The following is a 15775-nucleotide window of genomic DNA, read 5'->3' as shown; positions in this document are numbered from 1 at the left end:
TGGGGGGAAACAGCGCAAAAAAGATGAAACCATCAAAGAATAGAATATCTCTTCTCCGTCCAGGGATCACCACTCCTCACTATCAAGGGAACAAAAAAAGGGAATGAATTTGACGAATTGACAGAAGTAGGCTTCAGAAGGTGGGTAATAACAAACTTCTCTGAGTTAAAACACCATGTTCTAACCCAAAGCAAAGAAACTAAGAACCTTGAAAAAAGGTTAGACGAAATGCTAACTAGAATAACCAGTTTAGAGAAGAAAATAAATGACTTGATGGAGCTGAAGAACACAGCACAAGAACTTCATGAGGCATACACAAGTTTCAACAGCCAAATCGATCAAGCAGAAGAAAGGATATCAGAGATAGAAGATCAAATCAATGAAATAAAACAAGGAGGCAAGATTAGAGAAAAAGTGAAAAAAAAAAAATGAACAATGCCTCCAAGAACTATGGTATTATGTGAAAAGACCTAATCTACACTTGATCGGCGTACCTGAATGTGACAGGGAGAATGAATCCAAGTTGGAAAGCACTCTTCAAGATATTACCCAAGAAAACTTTCCCAACCTAACGAGGCAGGCCAACATTCAAATCCAGGAAATACAGAGAACATTCAAATCCAGGAATATCAACATTCAAATCCAGGAATATCAAAGATATTCCTCAAGAAGAGCAACCCCAAAGCACATAATTGTTTAAATTCACCAGGGTTGAAATGAAGGAAAAAATCCTAAGGGCAGCCAGAGAGAAAGATCGAGGCACCCACAAAGGAAAGACCATAAGATTCACATGGGATCTCTCAGCAGAAACCCTACAACTAGAAGGGAGTGGGGGCCAGTATTCAACATCCTTAAAGAAAGGAACTTTCAACCCAGAATTTCATATCTGGCCAAACTAAGCTTTGTAAGTGAAAGAGAAATAAAATCCTTTATAGACAAGCAATTGCTGAGAGATTTCGTCACTACAAGACCTGCCTTACAAGAGCGACTGAAGGAAGTACTAAACAGGGAATGGAACATCCAGTACCAGCCTCTGAAAAAATGGTAAAGAACAATGATGCAATGAAGAAACCACATCAACTAACATGCAAAACAACCAGCCAGTAACAAAATGGCAGGATGAAATTGAAACGTAACAATATTAACATTGAATGTAAATGGCCTAAACGCCCCACTCAAAAGACACAGACTGGCAAACTGGATAAAAAGTCAAGACCCATCTCACATACAAAGACTCACATAGACTCAACATAAAGGGATGGAAGAAGATTTACCAAGCAAATGGAAAGCAAAAAAAAAAAAAAAGCAGGAGTTGCAATCCTAGTCTCTGATAAAATGGACTTTAAACCAACAAGGATCAGAAGAGACAAAGAAGGGCATTATATAATGGTAAAAGGATCAATGCAACAAAAAAGAGCTAACTATCCTAAATATATAGGCACCCAATGCAGAAGCACCCAGATACATAAAGCAAGTTCTTAACGACCTACAAAGAGACTTAGACTCCCGCACAATAATAGTGGGAGACTCTAACACTCCACTGACAATATTGGACATATCAATGAGACAGAAAGTGAACAAGGATATCCAGGACTTGAATGCAGATTTGGACCAAGCCGACCTAATAGACATTTACAGGACACTCCACCCCAAATCCACAGAATTCACATTCTTCTCAGCACCACACTGCACTTACTCCAAAATTGACCACATAATTGGAAGTAAGTTACTCCTCAGCAAATGCAAAAGAACGGAAATCATAACAGTCTCTCAGATCACAGCACAGTCAAATTAGAACTCAGGATAAAGAAAAGCACTCAAAACTGCACAATCACATGGAAACTGAACAACTTGCCCTGAATGATGAATAGATAAACAATGAAATGAAGGCAGAAATAAAAATGTTCTTTGAAACCAATGAAAATGAAGACACAACATACCAGATCCTATGGGACATATTTAAAGCAGTCTGTAGAGGAAAATGTATAGCAATAAATGCCCACATGAGAAACAAGGAAAGATCTAAAATCACTGTCATCAAAATTGAAAGAGCTAGAGGAGCAAGATCAAAAAAACTCAAAAGCAAGCGGAAGACAAGAAATAACTAAGATCAGAGCAGAACTGAAGGAGATAGAGACACAAAAACCCTTCAAAAAATCAGTAAATCCAGGATTTGGTTTTTTTTAAAGATCAACAAAATAGACTGCTAGCTAGACTAATAAAAAAGAAAAGAGAGAAGAATTGAATCAATTCAATAAAAAACAATAAAGGGGAGATCACCACCGATTCGTCAGAAATACAAACTACCATCAGAGATTACTACAAACCCCTCTATGCAGATAAACCAGTAAATCTGGAAGAAATGGATAAATTCCTGGACACTTGCAGACTCCCAAGACTAAGCTAAGAAGAAGTTGAAACCCTGAATAGTCCAATAACAAGATCTGAAGTTGAGGCAGCAATTAATAGCCTACCAACTAAAAAAAGTCCAGGTCCAGGCGGGTTCACAGCCGAATTCTACCAGATATACAAAGAGGAGCTGGTACCATTCCTGCTGAAACTATTCCAAACAATACAAAAAGAGGGCATCCTCTCTAACACTTTCTATGAGACCAACATCATCCTGATACCAAAATCTGGCAGAGAAACAACTAAAAAAGGAAACTACAGGCCAATATCCATGATGAACACTGATGCAAAAATCTTCAATAAAATGCTGGCAAACCGAATCCAACACCATATCAAAAAGCTTACCCACCATGATCAAGTAGGCTTCATCTCCGGGATGCAAGGCTGGTTCAACATAAGCCAATCTATAAACATAACTCACCATATAAACAGAACCAAAGACAACCATATGATTATCTCAATAGATGCAGAGATGGCCTTCAACAAAATTTAACAGCCCTTTATGCTAAAAACTCTCAATAAACTAGGTATCGATGTAATGTATCTTAAAACAATAAAAGCTATTTATGACAAAGCCACAGCCAATTTCATACTGAATGGGCAAAAACTAGAAGCATTCCCTTTAAAAACTGGCAGTAGACAAGGATGCCCTCTCTTACCACTCCTATTCAATATAATATTGGAAGTTCTAGCCAGAGCAATTAGGCAAGAGAAAGAAATAAAGGGCATTCAGTTAGGAAAAGAAGTCAAATTGTCCCTATTTGCAGACGACATGATCGTATATTTAGAAGACCCCATCATCTCAGCCCAAAACCTCCTTATGCTGATAAGCAACTTGAGCAAAGTCTCAAGATACAAAATCAATATACAGAAATCACAAGCATTCCTATACACCAATAACAGATAAACAGAGAGCCAAATCATGAGCGAACTCCCATTTACAACTGCTACAAAGAGAATAAAATGTCTAGGAATACAACTAGCAAAGGATGTAAAAGATCTCTTCAAGGAGAACTACAAACCACTGCTCAATGAAATAAGAGAGGACACAAACAGATGGAAAAACATTCCATGCTCATGGTTAGGAAGAATCAATATTGTGAAAATGGCCATACTGCCCAAAGTAATTTATAGATTCAATACTATCCCCATCAAGCTACCAATGACCTTCACAGAACTGGAAAAAACACTTTAACCTTCATTTGGAACCAAAAGAGAGCCTGCAAAGCCAAGACAATCCTAAGCAAAAAGAACAAAGCTGGAAGCATCACACTACCTGACTTCAAACTATACTACAAGGCTACAGTAATCAAAACAGCATGGTACTGGTACCAAATACTGGAGATAAAGACCAATAGAACAGAATAGAGGCCTCGGAAGCAATGCCACACATCTACAACCATCTGATTTTTGACATACTGGACAAAAACAAGCAGTGGAGAGAGGATTCCCTGTTTAATAAATGGTGTTGGGAAAACTGGCTAGCCATGTGCAGAAAGCAGAAACTGGACCACTTCCTTATACCTTATACAAAAATTAACTCCAGATGGATTAAAGATTTAAACATAAGACCTAACACCATACAAACCCTAGAAGAAAACCTAGGTAAACACCATTCAGGACATAGGCATAGGCAAGGACTTTATGACTAAAATACCAAAAGCAATAGCAACAAAAGCCAAAACAGACAAATGGGATCTAATTAAACTTAAGAGTTTCTTCACAGCAAAAGAAACAATCATTAGAGTAAGCCCACAACCAACAGAATGGGAAAAAATTTTTGCAATCTACCCATCGGACAAAGGGCTAATGTCCAGGATCTACAAAGAACTAAAGCAGATTTACAAGAGAAAAACAAACAAACCCATCCAAAAGTGGGCAAAGGATATGAACAGACACTTTTCAAAAGAAGAAAATATGTGGCCAACAAACATATGAAAAGATGCTCATCACCACTGGTCATTAGAGAAACGCAAATCAAAACCACATTGAGATACAATCTCACGCCAGTTAGAATGGCGATCATTAAAAAACCTGAAGACAACAGATGCTGGAGAGGATGTGGAGAAATGGAACACTTTTACACTGTTGATGGGAGTGTAAATTAGTTCAACCATTGTGGAAGACAGTGTGGCGATTCCTCAAGGACCTAGAAATAGAAATTCCATTTGACCCAGCAATCCCATTACTGGGTATATACCCAAAAGATTGTATATCATTCTAATATAAGGACACATGCACACATATGTTCATTGTGGCACTGTTTATGATAGCAAAGACCTGGAACCAACCCAAATGCCCATTGATGATAGACTGGACAAAAAAAAAATGTGGCATATATACACCATGGAATACTATGCAGCCATAAAAAATGAGTTTGTGTCCTTTGTACAGACATGGATGAATCTATAAAGCATTATTCTCAGCAAACTGACACAAGAACAGAAAACCAAACACCACATGTTTTTCACTCATCGGTGGGTGATAAACAATAAGAATACTCAGCATAGGGAAGGGAACAACCCTCACAGGGCAAGGTGGTGTGGTGGAGGGGAGGGGAGGGGAGAGACAGCGAAGGGGGGCAGGGAGGATGGGGATGGATAGCACCGGGAAAAATGCCTGATGTAGGAGACAGTAGGGGGGCAGGGGGAGGCGCAGGGATGGAGACAGCAAACCACCATGGCATGTACCTATGCAACAATCCTGCAGGATACAGGATGTACATATGTACCCCAGAGCCCAAATACAAGTAAAAAAAAAAAAAACTCCTAAAACTCCTACCTGGCCAGGTGAGGTGGCTCACGCATATAATTCCAGCACTTTGAGAGGCCAAGGTGGGCAGATCACTTGAGCTCAGGAGTTCAAGACCAGCCTGGCCAACATGGTGAAACCGTGTCTCTAATAAAAATACAAAAATCAGCCAGGTGTGGTGGCATGTGTCTGTAATCCCAGCTACTTTGGAGGCTAAGGCTGGAGAATCACTTGAACCCAGGGTGGGGGGGTTGGTGGTGGAGGTTGCAGTGAGCCAAGATCACACCATTGTACTCCAGGCTGGGCGACAGAATGATACTCTGTCTCAAAAACAAAATAATAAAATAAAAAGCCCTATCCACGACCAACAGATGATGTCCAGGGTTTAGGAAGATTGTGACCCCACAGTACAGCCCATGAGGAACCAGGGCAGGGACCTGCACACTAGAGGATAAAGTGCTTGTTGTAACCATGATGGGGGTTACCAGATGCCTGATCTTGCAAGGCTGTCATTAAAAGTCTCTTTCCAACTCTTCTCTGTGTCTCTAAGTCCCTTCTTTGGGTTTGGATAGGTGAGTTTGTTTCTCACAGTCTAGACTCTAGATGTGAAGAACTTTGATCATATTACCAAAGTAGATGGTGGTATGTAATTTTATAAATAAAAATACACGATTGTCATTTTTTTTTCCAGGGGAAATCTGATTTGAATCTTTTTAATTAAAAGAAAAAAACCTGTTATTAAGCCGGGTGCCAGGGCTCAGGCTCATAATCCCAGCATTTTGGGAGGCTGAGGTGGGTGGATCGCTTGAGCTCAGGAGTTCAAGACCAGCCTGGGAAACATGAAGAAATGTCGTCTCTGCTAAAAATACAAAAATTATCAGGGTGTGGTTGGCATGTGTCTGTAGTCCCAGCTACTTGGGCGGCTTGGAGGATGAGGTAGGAAGATGGCTTAAGCCCAGGAGGCAGAGGTTGCAGTAAGCCGAGATCACGCCACTGCACTCCAGCTTGGGCGACAGAGCAAGACCTTCTCAAAAAAATTTTTATAAACCCTGTCATTAAACAGATTTAATATTTTCCTTTAAAAAATCATCGTACCAGTGATGGCATCATAGAATTAAATAACGTCAATGAAAGTCAGGATTCTTCCAGCTGTAAGCAACAGAAAACCCACTTCAAACTGGCTTCAGTTAAAAAGGCATTTGATTGTCTCTTGTGCCTGAAAAGCCTAAGGGTAAGCAGTTGGCTTCATGCACAGCTGAACTTGAGGGATTCAGCTACGAGGCCCTGGTCCGTCTCTCCGCCCTCAGTTCTGCTTTCTCTGCAATGGCTCCATTCTCAGTGGGAGCAGGATGGCTGCCAGTTAACTCCAGCTTCAAATACCCTTAGGTTAGAAGCTTCCAGACTTCTCCACAATCGAAACCAGTTTTAAGCCTGATGCCATTGGCTGGAATTGGGCCACATGCCCCACCCTGACCCCCACTCCTCTGAGGTTTGGGGATTGGAATGCACAGATCGGCAAGCCTCTCTTCCCCTTTTGGAGCCAGAAGAAGAGTCAACTCCACACATTGCACATGGCTGAGGTGGAGGAGAGGAGGCTTCCTCAGAGGAAAATTGAGGACAGCTACCATAAGAAGGGGAAGTAGATGATAGGTGACCCCCAACAGCCATCCTTGGAAGGAAATTATGTAAATGTATATTAATATGTACTAATAATGGGAGGTTTAAAGATGACTTCTGAATCACCCACCTGCCAGCCCAGGTGGCCCAGAGAGGAAAAGCATGATTTGTTAGATCATCTGGCAGAACAGGAGAGTCCATGGTGTTTCCTGGTGTGGTAGGGTTGGGAAGCCAGAGGCTACCAAGTAGAGTGACTTGCCCAGGGCCACACAGCCACCCATAGGCAGGGGTGAAACTAGAATACAAAACTCAGGTATCTGGTTCCCCATCCAGTGCTCCCAGCTGGCCTTGTGAGGGCCAAAAGGGGCTCCAGGAGGGGTCTTCTAACTGATTCCTCACCCCAGGGGGAGCAGCTCCAGCAGCCTCTCCTAGCTGCCATGGTGGAGCATTTTCAACAAGTCCCTCCCACTCCCCTGCCCCTACTGCCCTGGGATCTCTCAGGTGAAAGGAGGGGCAGGTCAGTCTTACCCTGGAGTCCTGAGTCCCACAGGCCTTCACAGTCTTTATGGAACCAATCTGAGGCCTTAATCTTACATAAAATGCAGTAAGCAGAGCCCTACGCAAGAGCCTCTACCCTCTCCAGCTCATTCTGAAGCCACCACCACCAGGCCAGGCTGGGTCTTCCTGGGCTCCAAATCTCCACCCCACTGGATCCTAAGAAACCCACAGTGCTCCTACAGCTTGTTCAGAACTAGCACTGCTCTGGCCTGAACCCACCAGCCAGGCTGCCTGGTGGGCTTCTCCATGGGAATGCTTGGGTGCAGCAAGCTGACTGAGCTGGGGAGGGAAGCCTGTCTTGAAGCAGTGTTTGCATAAAAGCACATTATTTTCTGTAGATGGTGTTTATTTAGATAAAGGGGTTATTATGATAGAGATTAAGAGGGGCTTAAAAAAAAAAAGGTGGCCAGGCACGGTGGCTTATACCTGTAATCCCAGCACTTTGGGAGACCGAGGCAGGGGATCATGAGGTCGAGATCGAGACCATCCTGGCCAACATAGTGAAACCCCATCTCTTAAAAAAATAGGGGCTTAAGCATCCCCAAAGCCCACCCCTTGGTGCCACCATTGTTATCACTAATTTAAATGAGAGGAACGACACCTTAACTCAATGTCAGCACCAATGGTGAAAATCCAGACCCCTCAGTGGGAAAAACAGACTGGGATGTGGGCAGGACACAGTGACAAGGTCTTCTCGGCATGTTAGCACTTTAAACAAGGATGATACTGATGACATAGAAAGCCGGCAATGATAAATTAAGTGAAAGGGAAAATTATGGGAAAGTATGTATAACATGTATATACTCATATATATATGTATAAAGTTATAGTAGTTAAGAGCATAGGATCTGGAGCCAATCTGCCCGAGTTCAAATCTTTCACCTCATACTTACCTTGAGCATTTCATTTAAACTCTCTGTGCCCCAATTTCTTGATCTGTAAAATGAGGCAAACACATCTAAAGTGTCTAACACAGGTCTGGACATACAGTAAGTGCTCAAAAATGTTAGCTGCTAATCTTGTTAGTCTCTTGCACAGGAAACTTGCACTCCCAGCCTTGGTGGTGACCAGGCCTGAGCCTCCCCACCCCTGGGCTCAGGAACCTCAGCACCCTGCCACTGCCGGCTGCCCATTGTTTCTGCCTTCCTGTTCTGCCCTGCTCCAGAACACGGCGGGAGCAGCTCCAGCCATCCAGGAAAGCATCCCTGTTCTGGCACCCAGCCCCACTCCACCTTCAGAGCGCTCAGCCAGGCCCCTCCTGCCCCTTGTTGGAAGCACTGAATTACGAGTCTTCAGACTGACGCCTACTTGTGTTTTCTTAATGGAAAAACGAGAAAACGAAGGAATCCACTTGACAGGGCCACCTGAGGGTTAAGTAAGATCACACGTGCAACCCTGAGAATGGCTGTCCTCATTCATTGTCTTGCTCAAGACCAGCTTTCAAATGTTGCTTCCAGCCAGGATGCAGGAGGACCAGTTCCACCTCTAGTGTCTGGGGCCTAGATTTCCCAGATCTTGCTGCCTTTCCCTATCTGACACCCAGATTTCCCCCAGAAAGACAAAATAGACACTTCACTGAGATTAGGAGCTAGCTAGTCAACCTAGGTGAGCATGCCATTTTGGAGATTATTCAAACTGAGCCCTGGAGGAGTCAAGCGACTCAGAGTACCCCAGCCAGCCACTGGCACAGGTGCAGTTAAGGAACCAAAGCCAAAAGTGGGTCAAAGAGCTGGGTGACGTTTCCAGGCTGGCAGCTGGGAGACCAGGATTTGGGGTTGCTGGATCCTGGCTCTGCTACTGAATTCTGTGCCCATTTTCCTTCTCTAGTGGCTGTAGGAAGGCAGATGTGGCCCTCACCTTGCCCGTGCCAAAAGCTGGCTGCATTACTGAGTCATTTGACCCCTCCAGGGTCAGTTTGTCTCATCTCCAAATTGGCATGCTCACCTAGATTAATGAGCTAGCCCCTGATCTCAGGGGAGTTTCTTTCTTGTCTTTCTGCTGCCTTCTTTTCCATTTCTCTGCTCAGAAGTGGAACTGTGTCAACGGATCAGGGCTGGCTATTTGAGGCTTTTGGAAGAGTAAATCCAAGTCATAGCTTCATGTCTTTCTGAACTGGGCAGGACCAAGGCTAGGCTTTTTTAAAATTTCAACAGTTTTTGGGGTACAGGTGGGTTCTTGTTACATGTATAAGTTCTTTAGTGGTGAGTTCTGAGATTTTGGTACCCCCATCAACTAAGCTGTGTACCCTGTACCCAATATGTAGCCTAATTCCTCAACCCCCCCCACCCTCCCCTGTGAGTCCTCAAAGTCCATTATATTCTTCTTCTTCTTCTATTTTTTTTTTTTTTTTTTTTTGATAGGGAGTCTTGCTCTGACGCCCAGGCTGGAGTGCAGGGGTGCAATCTTGGCTCACTGTAACCTTTGCCTCCCGGGTTCAAGCAATTCCCTGCCTCAGCCTCCCAAGTAGCTGGGATTACAGGTTCCTGCCACCACATCTGGCTAATTCTTTGTATTTTTAGTAGAGACGAGGTTTCACCATCTTGGCCAGGCTGGTCTTGAACTCTTGACCTTGATCTCCACCCGCTTCAGCCTCCCAAAGTGCTGGGAATACAGGCGTGAGCCACAGCACCCAGCCTCATTATATTATTCTTATGCGTTTGCATCCGCACAACTTAGCTGCCATTTAGAGAACATCACAAGGTCAAGAGAACAGCCTGGCCAGCATGGTGAAACCCCATCTCTACTAAAAATACAAAAGTTAGCTAGGCATGGTGGTGCACACCTGTAGTCCTAGCTACTTGGGAGGCTGAAGCAGGAGAATTGCTTGAACCCGGCAGGCGGAGTTTGCAGTGAGCCAAGATCGTGCCACTGCACCCCAGTCTGGGCAACAGTGAGATTCCTTCCAAAAACAAAAAAACATGATATTTGGTTTTCCATTCCTGAGTTACTTTACTCAGAATAATGCCTCCAGCTCCACCCAAGTTGCTGCAGAGGCCATTATTCTGTTCCGTTTTATGGCTGAGTAGTATTCTAAGGTGTATATATACCACATTTTCTGGATCCACTCGTTGGCTGATGGGCCATTTATGTTGTTCCCATATTTTTGCCATTGCCGATTGTGCTGCTATAAACATGCGTGTGCATGTATCTTTTCCACACATGACTTCTTTTCCTTTGGGTAGGTACCCAGTAGTGGGATTGCTGGGTTGAATGGTAGTTCTACTTTTAGTTCCTTAAGGAACCTCCATACTGTTTTCCATAGTGGTTGTACTGGTTTACATTCCGACCAAGGCTGGGCTTTTGATCTGCTTTCTCCCCACCCTCACCCAAGGGAAGCTGAGAGGACCTCTATGTCCACAGGTTGCTTTAACATGACAGATGACACAAAGCAGCATGCTGAGTGTCCACTGTACCGTAGCGAATGTCCTGTTAACAGAGGGAGTTTACTAAAGATCTGAGGGTGGAGGAGGAGCTGCATCACAGGAAGGCAACAGCTTTAGAATCTAACCCTATTCTCAGAGTACTCTCCTGCTTGGCTTCACCCTTCCAGGGGACTTTCCCTGGGAGCCACTATACTGTTCCAGCCTCCATCCATCATGCTGCCTTCCTTCTCCTGTCCCCTCTTTTAATACCCCCATCTTGTGCATCGCCACAGGAACCCCCAAATCTTCTGTTTGAATGGGGGCAGTCATCATGGGTTAAGTTGCCCCCATCTCCATTAACTCCCCCAAAACCGTCCCAAATAAAGTCACCCCCCAAAAATCTTAGGACTATATTGTGCTTTTGTAAGCACACGGTCTTACAATATGCCCCCTCCAAACTGACTGCCTCTCCAAAGCCCCTCTTTGCCAAGCTCCTGCTCTCAAATTTGACCACCCAAATCTGGCATAGGGCTCAGCTGGGCAGTCTTCTGCTGAAAAGTACACCTTCCATAGAAGGCTGTTGGGAGCAGAAAGGCATTTCCCCACTGTTACTCATCCACTTCGTCTTCACTAAAATTCTGCAGGTTAAGAAATACTGCCTCAATTTTACAGAAGTGGAAACTAATGCTCCTTGCTGGGACTGTGTCTTAGTCCATTCAGTGTGCTGTAACAACTACTTTAAACTGGGTAATTTATTAACAGAAATTTACTACTGCTCACAATTCTGGAGGTTGGGAAGTCCTCCAGATCAAGATCAAGGTGCTCTCTGCTTCAGAGATTACATTTTCTCACTGTATCCTCAGGTAAAGGGGCAAACAAACTCCCTCAGACCTCTTGTATAAGAGCCCTAATCTCTGCTCTAATGACATAATCACCTCTCAAAAGAACCCACCTCTTAGTACTATCACACTGGAGATTCAGTTTCAACAAAGGAATTCTACCCACAGTGGCAGGTTGGACTGACCTGCCTCAGACCCAGGCTCCAGAATGTCAGATGTCTTTCCATCTCTTAGCCCCTTACTTCCAGGTAGGTCCTAGCAGGGCTCAGTACAGCCTCCCAGGTCACATCTGCTACCCCTGCCCCAACACAGGTGATCACAGCTGGCTGGCACTCTGGAACAGAGGCCTGAGGTTGTTATAAATGTCATCCTCCTTTATTTCCTACTCTCTGCCTTCCAGGCATGTGGTGGGATGGCAGTTCTCTGCTCCCTTGTGCTTGGGAGGTAGGGTAACCTGGCCAACAAGGTATGAGAAGTGACATTTGTCATTTGGGCTGGCGCACTTAATTGCCAGATAGAGACCTCTTTCCCTCTGCCATGGCTTCTGACAGGCTTTGAGACGGCAGCTGCTCCATCACCCCTGGTCCTGGAGTAAGGAGACACGGGGACCCTGCCAGCCCTGGGTGGATAGTAGTGTGCATGAGAAAGACACCTTCTATTAGGAGCCACTGAGATTTCAGGGTCGTTTGTTGCTGCAGCATAACCTGGCCTACCTGAACTCATACATACCTCCAAAGAGCAAAACAAGACAGAGCTCAGAAACAGCATGAAGGATGTTGTCTCTGGAGACCAAATGCTCAAAGTGGACATCTTTGGTGTTCAGGCGTCAGCAGGGACTGGAAGTGACAGAGTTGACCCTTTGTGGGACCTTAGTACCGCTAGAGGAAACCTCAGAGAAAATCCATCCAAACTCTACCCTGACCAAATGTGGAGACTGAGACCCAGAGAGGGCAGGGGCTGGATAGCATGCTGTAACAGAGGCTGGCACAGAACCTGCTAACAATAGACTCCCTCCATTTCCCAGACTCCATGGAGCTCTATGTGACCATGTGATCAAATTTTTGCCACCTAAGGACTCCTTTGTGGGTTTCTTAAAGAGGAATCTGTGACTCAGCTGCACCAGGGTAGGAGACCACTAGACGTTCACAGCCAAGGCCTGGCCTTACCACTCTCAAGATGTGTTGCCTTGGGAAAAGTGCTTTACTCTGAAGCTGGGGACTAAGGTGAACAGATGAGATCAGTATATACCCAGTGCCCAGCAGAGCGCCCACACTGCAGGAACTCAATAAATGGTACTCTTCCTGTTATTGTCATTCAGCAACAAAGCTGTGGTGACATAAGCCAGGGTCTTACTGCACCACCCAGATTCCATGCAGAGGGCTGGAGTGCAGAGAAGCTCCTCTGCCCAGCTTGCATTCTCTCTTCTGCGAAGAGCATATCCATTTTCACTTCAATCAGATGACTATTTCTGTAACGTGCAGCCATGAGAATGTAGGAAAATAACATTTACTAAATTTCAGCTGTGTCCTAGGCTTAGTCCTCATTTGGTCTTCAGGATAAGTCTGTAAATAAGGTAGGTGTGGAAACTACAGCTCAGAGAGGTTTAGTAATGTGTGCAACATCACAGAGCTGGGACTCAGCTCTGACGCCTGAGCCCAACCCATCTTTTAAATAAGGGTCAGCAATTTAAGTTTCTAACCGTGATTGACTTTTCTAGGAGGGGCATTTATTCATTCAATCAATATTTACTGAGGCCAGGTGTGGTGGCTCACGCCTGTACTCCCAGTACTTTGGAAGGCCAAGGTGGGCAGAGCCCTTGAGCTCAAGAGTTCAAAACCAGCCTGGGCAACATGGCAAAACCCCATCTCTACAGAAAATACAAAAATTAGCCAGCCGTAGTGGCATGCACCTGTGATCCCAGCTACTTGGGAGGCTGAGACAGGAGAATCACTTGAGCCTGGCAAACAGAGCAAGATCCTATTTAAAAAAAATGTACTGAGAGCCTGCTGTGTTCTGGATATAGTAGTAGGCCCTAGGGATAAGACTAGCCCCTGCCGTCATGGAGCACCCATTCCAGATGGCATAGGGACTTCACCTCATAAGCCAACTCTAGGTGACAGTAGCTGCCTGCAGCATTATAAGAGGATCCGGAGAGGCCTCTGGGCTCAGCAGATAAGGAGGTAGTGGTTAATTACTCAAGCGGCCACGGGTGCTACTAGGGAGTTTCTGAGTGTGTGCTGTATATTGGCCACCCAAAGTTTTAGACCTACTCATACAAATGTAAACAAAACAGACAAATATTCTGATCAGAGCACAGGTTACACTCCTTATTTTGAAAAGATTCACTAGCTGGGCATCATGGCTCATGCCTGTAATCTCAGCACTTTGGGAAGCTGAGGCAGGTGGATTGCTTGAGCCCAGGAGTTTGAGACCAGTCTGGGTAACATGGTGAAACCCTGTTTCTACAGAAAAAAAAAAAAAAAAATTAGCCAGGTGTGGTGGTATGCACCTGTGGTCTCAGCTACTAGGGAGGCTGTGGTAGGAGGATCCCTTGAGCCCGGGAGGTTGAGGCTCCAGTGAGCCATGATTGCACTACAGCCTCGGCAACAGAGCGAAATGCTATCTCAAAAGAAGAGTAACCACTGTAGAGCTAATGACTTGGCCCTGCCCTCAAAGAACTTAGGGTCTAACTAGTAGCCTAAGGTACACACGAAGATAAGATGATTATTATTAAAGAATGGAACAGGATAGTCTGATCCAGAGTCAGAGGGGAAAGGCCACATGAATGGGGATGATCCAGGAGGCTTCCTAGAGGAGCTCAGTGGTAGATTTGGTGAGGTGGGTGGGTGGGAGCAGGAGAAGGGGTCCCAGGGGTGGCAGCAGCACAGGCAAAAGTATGGAATCAGGGCAAGTGGGAAGTGGGTATGTGGTGGGGCAAGAATGGTGGGGCTCCCAGTCTAGCTGAGGGAGAGGCGCAGGGGGTATGTTGAGGAGGTGGTAAAGGGAGTGGGCTGTGGAGGTCTCCATGTCAGCCCCGGGAGTTTAGTTCAGACCCTGAAGCAGGAGAGGGCCACTGAAGCGTTCGAGCAAGGGCATGCCCAATGGAAAGTATTTCCAGGTGGCTGGAAGTCAGTGATGCGTGGCAACTAGAAAACCAGGGAAGAGAGAGTCCCTGTATGTATTCAATAGATGGGGGTTAGGGGACTTGGGCTCCACGCTGACATGCTGGGACGACAGGCAAGTCCCTCACCCAGAAGGGCTTGCTTCCTCCTCTCTCTTCTCTAAAGGCCCTTTCAGGTCATGACTGAATGAATTGAGGTGGGGAAGGAGTCGCTTGGTTCAATTAGGGTCTCTATTTTCCACTTTGCTTTGGCCTTGGAGACCTGACCTAAGGTGGGTCCATCACCCACATTACCTCAGTTTCAGGCCCAAGTGGCTTACAATGAGGTATGCCCACCTCAGCTTTCAGAAACAGTATGTCCCATAGAAGAGAAGGCATAGCCTTGGGCCACTTTCCAGCTAATCTGAGAGAGAAACTTTGCCCCTGTGCCTCAGTTTCCCCACCTGTAGGAATGGTGTGAGTCACACTTACTCTGCAGGGAAGGTATGAGAAGCCACTGAGACAATGCCTTTAAAATACCAGACACAGTATCCCTGTGCTCTCTGGGAGTGGCAAATGTCTTTCTTGTTATTGTTCTATTGCGTGTTTCCTGTGTGGGACTCTGGGCTGTAAGCTCTTCATAGGTAGGCACAACATCTGACATCCAAGGCTAGTGCAATTCTGCCAGGTGGGTCATGGGGACTGTGGCATGGGCCTGTGTGGCCTGGCGGGCAGCCCAGATGCTGATACACCCTGAGTATGTACACTGTCACTCCTCATAGGACTGCCCAGCACGTGGGTTCCCGTCCCTCTCCAGGTACCCATGGGACAGGCACCCTTGTCCTACCAAACCCACCAGGATCTTACTAAATTCTTCCTCCTTTTCTGTTTAAATTTATATGATTGTTTTTGGAATAAGTAGTACATTTAATCTTTTCAAAATTTAAGACACCAAAAAACGTGCCATTAAAAAAATCTGCACTTCAGCACACAGTTCCTCAGTTCAGCTCCCAGGAGACAACCAATCCAAATTCCCATTAAAATAATTAAACGTAATCACTTCCCCCTTACAAGAGTCATGACTGTAAAAAAACAAACAAACAAAAAAGAAAAACATCACCTTGGAACATACAAAAGTA

At 45.1% G+C, this 15775-nt stretch overlaps 1 long non-coding RNA gene across 1 annotated transcript in view; it reads right to left on the bottom strand.

Annotated features, from left to right (window-relative positions):
- The window catches only part of LOC103792799 (uncharacterized), an 83233-nt gene that overhangs the window by 62957 nt on the left and 4501 nt on the right, over nt 1-15775 (bottom strand). The window lies entirely within an intron of this gene.

The sequence above is a fragment of the Callithrix jacchus genome, chromosome 5 (assembly GCF_049354715.1).
Source record: "Callithrix jacchus isolate 240 chromosome 5, calJac240_pri, whole genome shotgun sequence".
In the NCBI taxonomy this organism is placed as follows: domain Eukaryota; kingdom Metazoa; phylum Chordata; class Mammalia; order Primates; family Cebidae; genus Callithrix; species Callithrix jacchus.
The sequence above is the reverse complement of the archived record's forward strand: the minus strand, read 5'-3'. Positions and strand labels throughout refer to the sequence as shown.